The 15,308-nt window shown below is 41.9% G+C and overlaps 1 protein-coding gene across 16 annotated transcripts in view; it reads left to right on the top strand.

Moving 5' to 3' along the window:
* The window catches only part of MAPK10 (mitogen-activated protein kinase 10), a 155,152-nt gene that overhangs the window by 67,048 nt on the left and 72,796 nt on the right, over positions 1-15,308 (top strand). Inside the window, exon 1 of one of the 16 annotated variants that reach the window (XM_080591696.1) lies at positions 4,707-15,272. The exons of the other annotated variants lie outside the window; for them this stretch is intronic. The gene's annotated coding sequence lies outside the window, so the exon portion shown is untranslated. Of the gene's footprint in view, positions 1-4,706; positions 15,273-15,308 lie in introns of those variants that run through there. 16 annotated transcript variants of the gene reach the window in all.

Consider the following 15,308-nt stretch of genomic DNA (forward strand, 5'->3'; position numbering starts at 1 on the left):
TGCTTAGTATTTCACCTTCACGTGTCAGTTTGACAGCAAATGCTGCCCATTTCTTCAATTATGAAGCACTGAAGGCAGTATGCTCTGTTAGTAAATTGATTAAGGAATAAAGTTAGTCCAGAGCTCGTGTCCTTTCTGCAATCCAGTAAAATATTGTTTCCCTAGTAGCATATTGCTGTTACTTTTAGGGATGGTGTCCTATGGTGTGTGACAAATAGGTTCATTTGTCAGAGCAGAGTGGTTGCTGGTTGCCCCCCCCCCCCTCCTTGTGTGACTCGTTCTGGATCACTCTGCGGTCCTGTGGGACTCGCATCCCGCGTGTGTGAGTTGGCTGGTGTGCCAGTGTATGGCTGGGGTAGGGACCTGTGCTTGAAGAGAGCCCCAGCGGGCTCTCAGTGTGAGATTTGCTGGTTTTGAGCAGCTCTGAAGTCCCCTAATGGCAGTAGGGTGCTCTGGGGGGTGTTGGGGGCCATCCTCACACTTGGGTGCTTGCTCAGCTACCACATGCTGTTGTGTCACCTCCAGAGATGCTCTTTGAGCTCTCATGGTAGGCACCCATCCCATGTTGATTTTAGTAGGTACTACAGTTAATTTCAAAGTGACACTGATGACTTGAAAATAAGAAACTACTGGTTACTTGTCCAGATCTGGCAGGCATTGAAAAGCCAGGGGTAAATGCTCGCACAGAGGCATTGGCTCTCAGCATCGGTGAACTTCCCTCAAATACAGTGTAGAAGGAAGGAAGGGCTGCGGAGCCAGCAGTCAAGTGTTCGTGGCCCTGATTTCTCTGCTTATTCAAACTGGGTAAGAAAACTCCTTGACCTAAATGAAGTACTGAGGTGTCCTGGTCAGGTTGATTAGACCTGTGTTTCATCAGACTGTGGTAATTAAAATGCAGAAGCTGTTTAAAATATTATTTGGCATGTGTAAAGCAGCTGTCATGAGAGAATATTAAACATACAGACTCTTCGTTAACAGATAAAACTCTTCAACAGCTTTATAGAGGACATGTACTGGTTCATTTTAGAGGTGGGCATAACCCCACTTAACTTTTCTATCAGTGATTAATTTGGCCTAGAGTACATTTATCTTCTGTGAATTTTTATACGTGTGTAAGCCTACCCTCAGAGATCAGCACTGTTCTTCTGAGGCTGCAGGTTTTACTCATGGTAAACAGGAATGTCTCTGTTGAATGTAATGTGAATTGCAAGGGCATGTTCCAGTGTGAAGAGCACATTAGGAAAATGCCTGTCAGAAATAATCACAGTGGATCCTGCTGTCAGGCTGGAATATAGACTGGATAATTTTCTGGTGTCTCCTTCATCAGCATTTCCTATAGTTGGGCTATCAGGAATATCAGAACTGAACTCCAGGTGGTGAGAGAAGTGTAACATAATGCGTAGGGAAAAAAGGGAAATGAAAGATTATTCCTCTTATATTCTTGCCTTTGCAGAGTGGGTGGTGCCACAGACTTGACTCTGCCAGGACAGTGCAGAAAGTAGAGCATGGTCAGGGACCATGTTTGTGGAGAAGTGGAGACTGCTGGATATGTAGCAAGACTTGCCCATTTTTGAGTGATAGCCAAGGTGTCCTAAAGGCTTGAAACAGCTGTTGGTTCCTTTTGAAGTTTATACCTTAAATGTGGCATACAGTCTAACCCGTTGTAGAAAACAAAGGAATAAGGAGATAAATGGGCCGTACAGTGGTCTGAAGTGCCCCTTTTGCCAAGCTGTTTGAGATCCTTTTCAGCAGCATGAAGAATAAATTAATAGGAGAATTTGCAAAGCTGTTGCCTTCTGCTTCCCAGTTCCCTAGTTTCCAAGGCTCACTCCAGTTGTTCCATGCAACAAGGCAGAGAGAGATGAAATTCAGAGTTGGCAAGACAAAAAGAAAAAAAAAAAAAGAAAAAAAAAAGGATGTTTAAGAGCTATTGTATTTTCATGGGGCTGAGTATGGTAGTGGCCATATTATTTTCTAAGAGTAGATGACATATCTTTGTAATGCACCCTTTTCTCACCTATATGCCATTGATAAGATTTCATTGCCTCTCAAATTTCTACTCTGCAGTATTTCAAAACTAATGTTTTTGGAGTTTTAATTCACCTTTCCTCAAAAGACTTCTTAATTTCTCCAAATACGGAATTTGCCCTTTCTTGCCAGCCCTTTGCGTTGTGCAGACAGAAGATCCAGAACAAAAACTCTTTATTCTTGCATTATGGCACATTTAAGGATTAAGGTATTACATATTGCTTGTTATGTGCCCTTTGGTCTGTTCTCTATACCTAAAGGTCCACAGCAGCAGCAATGTTCTCTACCTGGATTTGACCAGGATCTTGCACTCATTGGCTATCACAATCCATGGTACTGATCTAGGCTTTATTAAGCAGCAGAGTACACCAGGGGGTGAAAACACTGACCTTAAAATGGCTGAAGAGTGTTTGAAAGAGCACAGCTAGTTGAAGCAGGAAAAAAATGGACATCTCTGGGTGACTTGCAGTGCAGTTTTGAAATGGAATATGGTAATACTGGTCAAATCATCCCCAAATGTGCTCACTTAGGCCCGGGCTTGCTTAACCCTGCACGTCCAACTCTTTGACAACTGTCTTCCACTGGGACAGACGTGGAATTTGGGCAGGCAGCAGTTTTGAGCAGTGACCCCAGGTTGGCAACAGTCCCCAGGAGGACTTGAGAACAATTCCAAGTGCATCACCTCAGCAAAATGCAAAACTCCACCATCGGGACTATTCCCTTCCCTGGTAAGGCATCTCAGGGCCACCTACTCGTTGGTGAAAACAAACTGTAAAAAGGAAAATCTGTGCTTAAGAAGTGAGCTACTACAGAAAAAAGGTGTTAGTGAAGTATTCAGATTGCACTGTGGTAAGTGCACTGTAAAACAGGAGACACAGTAACAGGAAGAGAGCCAGTCCAGGAAAAGAAATGCTTTATAAAGGTGTTTTGTACTTTGTTTTTTGTAGCTGTAATTTGTAGTGAGCTCCCTGTGAGGGAGAAATGATTGCGACTAAAGCCTTCATTCATCTTAAAAGACAGAAAGAAGAAGAGGCCTGTTATTAGACCAGTCAGTGAACCTTCAAAAAAAAATCATAGTTCATGAATGAATGACGTCTTGCATGATGGTTCGAAGCCTGGACACTGTGTGGGTGAGGATAGGCTGCACTCTGTGGACATGACTTACTTAGCTGTTTATATTTTAGATAAATTTGACCTCTAAATCTAATTTCAGTATTACTTCTTTCTGTGGATGCAGCTACAGATGCTGTGCAATGCCTTACATACACGTTTATTTCTATGCCAGTATTTGCTTTAGGCCCCTATTTAAATTTCTACAAACTCAAGATCTTGGTGCATTTATAACATGCTTTCCTACGAGGATGTGTGATATTATAATACATATGGAGTATAATAATAGTATAAATGATAATACAGATGACTTAGCAGTACCAGGTACAGTGCAGCTCTTCTCAGTTCATCTTTAAGTGCCCATATGCTGATATGATAAGAATGATTAATCATGATAGTGCTAACACACTAACAAGGACTAAATATAGTTCTGGCTGACGTTCTGTATTAAACTCATTTGCAAAGCAATGGTGAGAACAGCTGCAGAAAATCACAAAGCATTCTTGTATCTTAACGTAGCCTACTTTTTTTCCCCTCCAACTTTGATAAAACTAAACATAGCGAATGAAGTTCATGGTGTAATGTGACCGGGTAAGCTTGACATCCTTGGCTGTGGCCCTCCCGCAGCTATACTTGTAGGCTGCCTGTTAAGTCAGTGCATGGCAAATAAGACTAAGTGAAGCATTTCTCTTCTTGCGTCCCCGTATGTCGTCGGAAGCTGGGCTGGCGTTCAGAAAGTGGTGGGGTGATGCTGGGAGGAGGTAATGCTGTTCCAGCTGTTGTACCTGGCATTGCTTCCAGGTCAGCCTGGGAACACTGGTGCAGAGCTTGTATGGGGAATTAATTTTGTTAAGCAGCGTCGTTGTCATCGTGTTCAGGTCTGGTCCTACCCCTCTATCAGCAGTTAGAGAAATGCTGTGTTAATAGCTATGTAACTTCCTGTGAATCTGTGCTGTGGAGGAGGTGATGGCAGCCCAGAAAGCAAGACAGACTCCTCCTGTGCTTATTCAGAGGTTTGTGCTTTGCCTGGATGATCGCAAACAAAAACCTCTGTTCTGTTTTTACTTTGTGTCTCATGAAGTTCCTCTCAGCATCACAGGTCTCTAACAGCTCCAGCAGGAAGCCGCAAGCAACTAGAGCCATTGAGACGGTGGAGTTTACAGCTGATGGATAATGGAGGGGAGGGCAGGCTGCATGCCTCCCCAGAAATCCTTTCTTTTGTAAGTTTCTGGGAGGAAAGATATGCTTAATATAAAATCTACAACAATCTGCCTCTCTGAGACCATGGTGTTTGTTAGCTAGATACAGGGGGCTCGAGTTTTGAAGAAGTTGTCATTTGCATAGGACAAGAGCAAGCACTGGACTTCTCCCCAAACACACATCCCAGAAGTTTTTTAAGGATGCCAATTGCATGTGAATTCTTTACGCTGCACATATGAGGATAAGCAGCATGGTTCAGCACTGGGGCACTTGAAATAGGTTACATTCGGTGCTGACATCATGGCATTCCCAAATGTGTATAGACTTTATATACCTGGTCTGCCAAGTCTGTTGCATGTAAGAAATTTTTCTGTTTTTCTTGGGTAGTGGGCAGAACATAACGCCGTTCCCTGAATGTTCTTTTGCTGAAAGAGTGGCTTTGACTGTGAATTCCTGAGATGTGCTACCTGCAGATCCAATGTTGCTGTGAGATAGACGGCCTGACTTGATGAGAGGGAACTGCGATGAGTCACAGCTTTTGGGTAGGACTGAGTCTGCTAAATCTTCAGTCCCAGTAATGCGCTGAAGTGTTTCACTCGCTATTTCAGAGAATTCATTCAATTTTGAGTCAGTGCATGCGTTAGTTTTCAGAAGCTTTGGCCTCTAATTCAGAATCGTGTTGATACACAAAGGAAAAGAAATGCTGAAAAATCACCGAAAGTTGTGGCTTTCCCAGGATTGTTGGTGATGGCTAGGTAGGCCAAAAAAAAAGCAGAAGATACTTCGACTGTTAGCCCCAGTTAAAAAAAAAAAAAAAAAAAAAAAAAAAAAGTAAATAAATGTAAGTGATAGTAAATGCAATCCTTCTGAAAGCGGTAAGAGCTTTAATAGATAATGGATTCTGGAAAATTGATGGAATATGTAGGTTAAAAAAAAACTACTCTTGTCAAGTATTTCCTCTGAGAATCAGGATCAGTTATCAGATTAGCTTCTGTTTGTTTTTAAGGCCACAGCTTAAATATTAGTAATTGTAGGTTTTAAGTAACACAAAGCGTTCCTCTTTGCCATGTTGTAGAGAAAAGCATAATGAGGGCAGAGGATCAGTGGAGACACAGAATGATGTATAAAAGGTGCTGATAGAGGTACAAAGAGTTAAGAGGGGAAAAGGTGACTTTCATCAGCACACTTACAAGTGCTTCACAGTTACCATTGTGCTTAAAAAAAACTTGTGTTGCTTTTCCTATTTCCCAACACCATTCACACATTGCTGCCCAGCTTATAATTTCATGCCCCTCAAAGAACATAGTGTTATTTTTCATGCAAACTTTTGATTTCTCACCAAACCCCAGAAACACGCCTTAGAAAAATAAAAAGCTTTAAGAAGAAAGTAAAAGACAAGGATGATAGAGAAAATAATAGGTATTACAGAGAAATGAATTAGTTTGTTCACTGCTCATCTCTGCTCTGCAAAATGCTCAGCTTCAAAACTGGTATAGAAAAGAAAGAACATGGCTGTGCAAACAAAATTGGATTTTGTTGCTTTGTTTTTGGGGCAGCTCTGAGAAGGATGGGTTTCAGCAAAACCCAATCTTCTTTAACGTATCTGTTGTCTAGGGACTTGATACATTCTTTTTACATTTGCATTTTTTAAATGGAAATTGTTATCAAAAATAATTAATTTTTAGTGCCTTCCATAGCTGGATAAAAACTCCCAGGTCCCTACTCCTGACATTGTCACTGGGTGGGCATGTCATTTGTTTTGGTGGTGTCTTGGTTTTCTTACCCATAAAATATGTGTAAAGGAACATTTGAGGAGTGACATAAACCTGGTTTTGAAAAACAGCTAGGTCATCCTTTTGTTTAGCACATGGTACTTTGTGGGCAAGAGGGATGGCGGGAAGGCTTTTTTTAGCCGTCTTTTGTTATGAGCTTTCCTCCATGCACAGTGTCAGTGGTCCTGGCTTTTAATAATTTTGCTGTATAAGTCATAGACGTATCCTGGGAAATACATGGTCTGTGCAGATTATTGCAAAGGGCTTACTTACTGTAAGATAAAGTATGCTCTAGTCTGTAGTATGCAGGAAGCTGGAGACCATGTAAAGCAAACTTCTCTTCTGAATTCAGGTGTTTTTCATGCACAGCAAATTGTTTTTGCAGCAACTTGGTGATATTGCATTTTGCTGTAGCTCGTACTACCTTTTTGAAATGGGGAAGGGGAATCAATCAGCAGTCTCTCAGCTGGATAATTCCTCGCATGTGATGCCAGGTCAGTTGGATATAAGTTGATTTGTGTTTATATGCAGCTTCTGTTGGAGCTTGAAATGATATCAGAAAATATTTAGGGACTGCCTTATTTGATTCCCTGGGCATCTGCTCTTGTTTAGGAAGCAGGGCTTAAATGTAGTTATTGTACAGGGAGCCAGTGTCTTTCATTGCACTTTTTCAAAATAAGCATTGTAAAGTAAACAGCAGTGCTCTCTGCTTACGCTTGTATTCTCCACACATCACCTTTGGGAGACTCAAGAAAATAAGAGATGGTGGTATTTCCCAACCTGTTGAAAACAGGAACAGAGAAAGAGGCAGCTGTGCTGTTTTTCAGGTTGTTGTTGACAGGGTGTTACTGGCGCTTCCTTGGTATGCTGCAGAGTAGAAATACCCCAAAATGAGGGAAAAAGACAAGGTAAGGGAAAGAAGAGAGAAAATGACAAGAATATAACAAATGTGAATAATTTAGGATTGGGGCATGTTTCTGGTTCTATTGAGAACATCAGCTATCAGTCAAGACAGCGAGTTCATCTGCATATGGGTCTTTGTAATTAGCTGTAATTAAAGCAGCTGTCAGCAATGCTCTTACCTGGAACTTGAAACTTCACTTCTTCATGTCTTTACATCCACTATAAATTAGAAACAGTCATTTCTGAAAATTCTCATTACTTTGTTTCTTAATTCACATCACAGTTTTTCTTCCACTAGTCTTTTCTTCAGAGCACTGGGAAGCATTTCTGCCTTGAGCACATGCTAAACCACTGAGATTTTCCTGGAACAAAAAGGCCGTCTGGGTTTAATGTCTCCCTTAAGAGCTCTCTCTTCTTCAGATGAACGTATTATGGGCACATGAAGGGGTGTGATTATTATTGCTAAAGAAGACTGATCTGGTGGCATGCCTGTTGGAGGTTTACAAAATGAGTAGTGTTTATATTCTCCAAGTGTTTAGTCTAAATCGGATGGGTACTATGCAAATGCAAACAATGATTTGCAAAGAGTATGATTACTCACCAGTTGTGAGGTGCTGGAGAAAATAAGAGTGTTTACCTTGTTATTTTGTTGGGAGGCTGAAGAAAGCCTGCCAATGTGGACTTGAGAAGGTGTTCCAGCTGAGGGGAAGCTCAAGTAAGGGAGGCACAGCTGAAGAAGTCAAAAATACTAGAAGAGCAAGCCTACAGACTCCAGTATCTTTGAAAAATATATAATAAGGTGCAAAGCTTGAGAGTTTGTCTTTCACTTAAATTTAGGGAGTCAAAAGTAGGATAAGGTTGTGTTCCTGCACTTCTTAAACTCTTCAGTAAAAGTAACTTGGGTAAAATACATGTTTACCCTGATCTTGGCAACTTATCCCTTTCTGGTACACATCTTGAATCTTCCAGTCCAAACTCTAAGTAACATGAACGTTTGTTATTTAAGTTACTGTGGAGTCTTTGTCTCTTGCTTTCTAGTATTACTCACTACAGAGTTCCTGGGATGCAGAAAACTTGCTCAGGGATGCTCAGCTGGTTCTTGCTCCAGTAGATAGTAACTTATGAAGGGTAGTGTTTTGGGTGAGAAATCCTCCATACATGTGGTGTACCCGGGTAAATTAAACTCTTCCCTACACTGCCCGTAGCCCCCGTGGCTTACTGGACCTAATATCTTTGCTGTTCACCCCTTTGCCCAACTCTGAGGGGAGCTGGAGCACAAGAAAAAATATAGGCCACCATGTCATTTCAGATTACGTTTGGGTTCAGAACCTGTGAAATTGTGGTTTCATATGAGGTATTTGACCTGGCATTGTTTCTGTAGATATTAAAAGCTACCTGACAATAGGAGAGGCAGATGTTTTACCTGCTTGTCTGAAATACCTAGGCTGTCTCTGCTTTAATACGCTCGGAGCTCTTCTCTACAATTGTGGTGCCCATGCTTTACATGGTTCCATGTGCATTTCCCTGGCAGAACAGATTCCAGATAGCGGTTTACACATAACAGGGAGCCTTCCACTGCAGTCAGAAAGATGTACAAGCTGGTGCTTCTGTGTCTTGGTTAGGATGAAGAGGGAGAAATTGCAGAACAACCAGTTTGGCTTTTTGTTTTCCCAACTCTTGAGTCTAGAAAATTGCCCACTATGTTTCTTGAGGTCCTTTTTTTCTTATCAAAGCACTAAGTGAAGTTCTTCCTTGGCTAAAAGAAGTGTGCTACGAGGGGAACCCTATGTTAAACCTTCAGCTTACTTTGCAGTGATATGAAGAACAGTCTTGGTATTCTTGTCGAAACTTTGCCATGCTGCCTTCCACTTGCAGCACTTATGAAACTTTTTTACTGTATTAGTTGGTCTCCATGAATCATTTTCTCTCTTCATCTGTTTTTATTTTTTTTTAATGAATAGCTTATGAAAAATTGCATTTGAAACCTTCTATGTGGAATGAATGTTGTACTCTTCTTGTCTAGATTGTGTCTGATGTAAAGCACTAATCTCTGAGCCCCTCAAATCATTGGATTCTTTCCTGCTCAGCAAGTAGGACCAAATATTTCTTTACTCTCTCTCCATATTCTCTTGTATCTCTCCGAAGATATGGTGTGATGAAAACTCTGAGAATTCCCTATTTCCTTTCACCAAGTGAGAGTGGAAAATGTAAGTAGAATTATAGCTCTGCAATTGCAATTAAAGAAGCAGTGATGGCCACTGAAAACACAGTGTATCTTATGCTGGTTTTTTTATTGTTATTTAGTACAAAAAGATAACCAGTGCCGGAAAATATTTTTGCAGTGAACAGGGTGGTATTTTTTCAGTGTTGTTGTTTTAGCTTCACCTGAGTAGTGTTGTGCCACTTGGCTTGGGAAGGTAGACTTTATATGGCATATATGATTCCTGCTGGGCATTTCACACTTGGGAAAGGAACCAAAGGTAGGAATTGTTTCATACACATTTATGACAATGCTAAATCCCAGCCCTCAGAAGTCCATGCACATTGTAATAAACTGTGGGTCCCTCCGGTGGTTGTCTCCTGAAATGGTAGAGGCTCCAAAATGCTGCTGGAATAGGTGCAGCAGAGATGCAAAGTGTCATCTGCAACAAATCCAGAACACTGGAGTGCTGTGCCTGTTTTTATCTGCTTCTCTTGGTCTCTTGTGAAAGACACACAAATAAGTGTAAGTGTAAGTATCCATCAGTAACCATGTATGATATTATCTGTGCAGTAGGCCTCAAATAGGAGGACCCTAATTCAAGCCCTAAGCCATAACATCTTATTTGCTGTAGCCATTAGCTATTAAAGACTTGGACAGCCTGATTTTTTTTTATCTAAGGATCAAATCTCTGTTAAATTCCTGGCCTCTATTTACTTTCTGCAACGCTAAGTCAGTTTGTTGGTCTGAATATAAACCTTTGTGTTTCAGTGCATCCTTCTTTGTCTTACTCAGATACAAGAACCTAACAGGAGCGTGACTTGTTTTTACTAACTCCTTACCCATCTGGTCTAAGTTCAGAAAACTGTAGAAAAAAATGTGAGTGTCGGGAGGATGGAGCCAGGCTCTTCTCAGTGACACCCAATTATAGGACTAGGGCCAATGGGTGTCAGCTGGAACATAGGAGGTTCCACTTAAATATGAGACAAAACTTTTTTATGGTGAGGGTGACAGAACACTAAAACAGGCTGCCCAGGGACAGGCGTGGAGTCTCCTTCTGTGGAGACATTCAAAACCCGCCTGGACACATTCCTGCGTGAAAGGATCTGGGTGTTCCTGCTCTGGCAGGGGGATTGGACTAGATGATATTTCAAGGTCCCTTCCAATCCCTAACATTCTATGATTGTGTGATTCTGTGATACTTGCAGTTCACAGCGATGCTGCATTAAATCCTCCTTGCACTCCTGAGATGAGTAGTTTTATTAGCATCTTTGTTACAGGAATAATTATTTGACAAATGTTAGAGCTTAGGAGGGGAGAAAGCTTTTCAGAAGGGAAAGACTCTGGATTTGAGTTGTTTGAGAAATAAGCTGCTCTGTAGCTGCAGAATTTATAGCATAATCTGCTCGTGGCCACAGAGTTGTACTCCCAAACTAAGCCTCTTACGCTTTTTTAGAGAAATAGTATTTTTAGTTGTATAGCTGCTGCATTAATGTGTAAACACAGACCAAGGAGGGACTGAGCATTCTAACTTCGCAGACAAGTGAAACAACTGTCCTTGCTTTGAGCAGGGAGGTTGGCTGTGACATGTCGAAGGGTCCCCCCAATTTGAGCACCTCTGTCATTCTGCTCTGGAAAACTGGGGGTGTAAATTGTGCAGGTTGGCTCCCTGGCCAGTCACACTGTTCTTTTCAAGTTATGTTCACAAACACTGACGTTTCAGTTCAGCAAGCTGTTCCATAGCCCTAAATGGCTTTTTCTGTCTCCATCATGAAAATTTGATACAGAAAATACGAACCTGGGTACAGTCTAATACAGTTTCATATCAAACAAGTAAAACCATGGCTAAATAGTATTTTGTTTTCATAATTTTTTCCTCTTAAATCCATGAGACAGCTAATTTTCCTCCAAATGAAACTGCCATGGAACTTGTAGTTTTGTGTACCATAGAGCCACAAAATGAAAGTGCTCTGAAGTGGGATTTATGCCTGTATCAAGGTGCCCTGGCCTTCCATGACTTATTAGAGTTTGCCTAGAATATTCTTTATTTCTGCATGCCCCCTTCGTTGGTGCAATGGGTACTTGGCATAACAGTGCAACTGGATCTCAATCTTAACATGCTGCTTACTGTTTGGAGTGTTACAAGTTCATTCTGAGCTATTACAGCTTAGTATGTATATCTTCATAAAATATGTTAAATTTATTGGTACTGCATAACGTAGACAGTACTTAAGTATTACTCGCTGTCTATTCTCTAGAATGTACATCATTTTTCACAGTGATACAGGGCCAAGGCCATCACTTATAGGCAAATCTACCTGAATTTGAATTAGGTTGGGAGGTTGTGCTCTGACTTGGGAATGTATTACAGATAGTTTTGATGTGACTCGTTACATGCCTTCCTGCTGTTTTACCACTGGCATTTATCTAAGGAACAGCTTTTTATTGTTTTTTCAGACTGAAACCGAGGAAAATAGATTTCTGAGAAGGAAGAATTTTGTACTTCACTGTGGTGAGGTGGCTACCTTAAATTCCATTTCCTTTAGTTTTTCCAGAAAGAAAAGGCAGATCAAAAACAAATGCAAAAAAAAAAAAAAAAAAAACGAAAAAAAAAACCACTTGCTTTTACTGGCAAAAGGCTGTTTACCTCCTGAGGTAAAGGTTATTTGCCTTCTGTTAGGCAAATAGTAAGCATTTCACTGGACTCAGCTCTTTGTGATTAGATTTTCTTCATTTTTGGTGATAATAACAGGCATGGTGTTGCATACTGGTCACCTGGAGGTTCATCCTGTGATAATTCAGAGCTGCTTCCAGTATCAGTCTAATTTAATGCCTCTAGAAAGTGGCTAGATTTTTTTCTCTTTGAATGTGCATCAGAGAATGAAGACATTCAGCTACAAAGGAAAAGATGGTATAAGAGACTGTAAGGTCATCATAAACATTGACTAATTCATCTGCTGCAAGACGTTCCAGGAGCACATTGCATTTTCAATAGCATGCGTTGATAAAAGTAAATGTTTGGGCAGTCAGCTTGGCTTTGAAAGCCTGATTTTTAAAAAAAAAAAAAAAAAAAAAAAGGTCCCTGGGAGCTGTAGGTACCTGACATCGACACATTGGGCTTTTACAGCTTGGGTATTTACAACAGGTTTTGGAAGTGTTAAAAATAGACCTGGGTGTACACAGGAAAGCTGGTCACCAGGCCAGACTGGGAGCTCATCTCTTCTGCCTGTGGGCTAAGATCACTAAGCAAATTTGTTTGTCAGTTCCATCTTTGCAGTTTGCATGCTCTTTTTCTTTTTCCATAAATATTTCCTCCAGAATGCTATTCTTAAATTCTTTCTTTACCTGGCTCCGTTCTCTTCCAGGAGTTCAGTTTTAGAACTGCTTCTGTGATTCTTGTGAATTTTTAATTGCTAGCATTGCTTATCTCAGTAAAAAGTAAGCTGTTTCTGCTGGGATTTAACCTTAATAATTACCTTATTCACACGAGTGCTTTCCCTAGTTACTCCAAGAATAATTAACATGCGAGCATAGGCACAACAGAATAAACACTCTTTCTCAGTAGATGCACACTCCTTGTCTACTAAGAACCCTCTTGGAAATTTCAGTTCTTCCTTATTCTCTGTAAGGTCCTGAAACCTCTTGCCAAGCAGATGGTCTAATTCAAACTGATATTGAAAATATCAACTCTGTTTTTGCTCACATCTATTTTAAGCACAGCAACAAATTAAGTTCAGAAAATAAAAAAATGCTGATGAGCCCAAAGGATTGGTCTTAAAAAAAAAAAGACAGGATATTTGGGCATATGTATCTCAATCTTAATTGGCAGCCAAGTTAGGAAAAATTCAGGCAAACTGCAGCCCTTGTTGATCTGGCTTGTTAAGAGGACAGAGCACGTGTGCAGCTGGGTGGCACTGGGGGTCACAAATTCCTGGTACCCCCCATGTGCTTGTCACACTACGCGATGTGGGTCAGGTCTTTGTTATTTCCTATGTTCAAGGTACAGGGATGCTAAAATAGCAAGGTGTACTGACACTGTTCTGTAACTTCGTCATTCTCCTTGCGGTGTGTACAGAGGTGGGTAGCCCAGTTTCACTTCAGATAAATGTACAATGCCAGGAGTGATCTCCCAGGGACATTCCTCAGAGCCTCGGGGACTGATGAGTTGCTGTGCGGAGAAGGGAATGTTTTCAATGAAGGAGGAGAGGGGTTCTGCTGCTGGAAATGCATGAAATGAGTCAAACACATTTTCAAAACAGGAAACGTTAATAATTCATGAATGTTCATCTTCGAACATTAGTGTTTTTCAAGAAGGTTTTTATGTGACAGCTGAACTGATAAATTACCCCCTCTTGTTGAAGTAGAACAGGATATATATATATATATTTTAAATAACTGGAAATGTTTCTGCAATTTCATTAATATTTTTCATGTTCTCTTTCTGTTCCTGAATGAAATATCAATAGCAGGCAGCAATAAATAACTGGCTTTTTGGAGCCTGAGTATAAAACTACATGCCTGTGAAGATAGGGAGCACATTTGCTGTACCCGTTATGCACATGTGAGGTGTTTGCACAGGAGAACCAAATCAGCAGAAATGCAGGATGAGGCTCTGGGATACGTCCCATGGTTCTGTTCGTCCTCCAGGTTGCAGCCATACCCTGTCAGGTTTTAACCTCCTGATGTTTATATACAAGCAGTTCTGTCTGTGATCTCTTCAGCTGCAGCTTGATTTCTTTTTAAATTGTATCTTGACATTTTCATTTATTTTTGAGGATATTTTCATAGTCTGGATCTGAAGGATTTGTTTCCAATTGATTTACTGTAGGACACGTGAATGCCTTTCAGGGTACAGCCTTTAGCAATGTGGAAGGTGCTGAGAACAGTACTGGGGCTGGGGTGGGGACTTGCTTTGTTTGAGCACCAGCAACACTGGCTTAAGCACATCAAACAGCTGCAGCACCTTTCAGGAGGCTTGCTTCAGCGCTGGGTTGGTGTATTGGACCAAACAGCTTTGGCTTTGGAGTGAGGCGAGCCCTGCCTGCCCAGGCTGTGACGAAGGCCGAGGTGTAGCAGCAGGGCAGCTGGCTCCTTAGTCCCTCTGAAGTACGAAGCTGCACGGAACTGGCCTGAGGCTCCACACTGCTCTTCCAGGCTGCCACCAGCAGCTTTCAGTCTGCTCTGACAGGCCAAGGCGATATCCATGTGGAGCGAGGGAGAACTTGCATCTGTTGGGCCTCCACCAAGGAAACGGTGGCTCTCCTTTTGTGGTCCAGAAGTCGACTCTGGCAGCCTTGTGCGCTCTGGGACTGGAGGAGGGCTGGAGAAGACGGGGCGCCCGGCTGCCCGGTTGTTCGCTGAGTGCTGACACTATGGCTTTGTGGGTCAGGAAGGGGTTCAAGGAGCAGCAGGAAGACTCGCTGCAGGAGGCTGTGCTGGAGAAGTGCAGTTGCTATTGCTTTTCTAGTTTGCTTTGTCTACTCTCATCGGGCTGTTTCCTCTCTGCTCCCAGTAATTACACGAACAGTATTGATTTAATCCTTTCAGGCTTCAGAGAGCTGTTTGAATAACAATGAGTTAATCCTCCTTACCAACAAGCAGTCCTGCAGGACTGAGGGGAAGGGGAAGCTCACTCCTGAACTCGGGGCATGTCACGAGCCCGCTTTGTTCGGAAGAGTGGCTGTTGATGGGAGAGCGACTGGAGAGGGCTGAAGAAGCGGGTGGCAAAGTGTCAGGGCAGGTGGAGGCCAGGCCATGGGCATAGTTCACAGTCCCAGGCAGTGGTTAACCTGGGAGCTGTGCCACTGGGCAGCCAAGAGGATTTTCAGCTCTTGGTCTATTATATCTGCAGTGGTGCTTTGTGATGCAGCTGATAAAGAAGAGCTGATAAAGGACTTGCCAGAGCCATGTTGTCCTCTAAGATGAAGTCCTGACACAGCAGCAGTGAGACTTGAAAAAGCCAATGAGAGAACAAGCACACATGCAAGCTTGTGCATTCCTAGTGAGGAGAAGATGGGAAATGAGCTTCTTCAGTGAAGGGAAGGCAGAAGGCGCAGAAGGTAAAGATGCTCCTACTGCTTCAGTGTCTCCCACTT

This window comes from Anser brachyrhynchus (assembly GCF_964034855.1).
Source record: "Anser brachyrhynchus genome assembly, chromosome: 4".
Classification (NCBI taxonomy): domain Eukaryota; kingdom Metazoa; phylum Chordata; class Aves; order Anseriformes; family Anatidae; genus Anser; species Anser brachyrhynchus.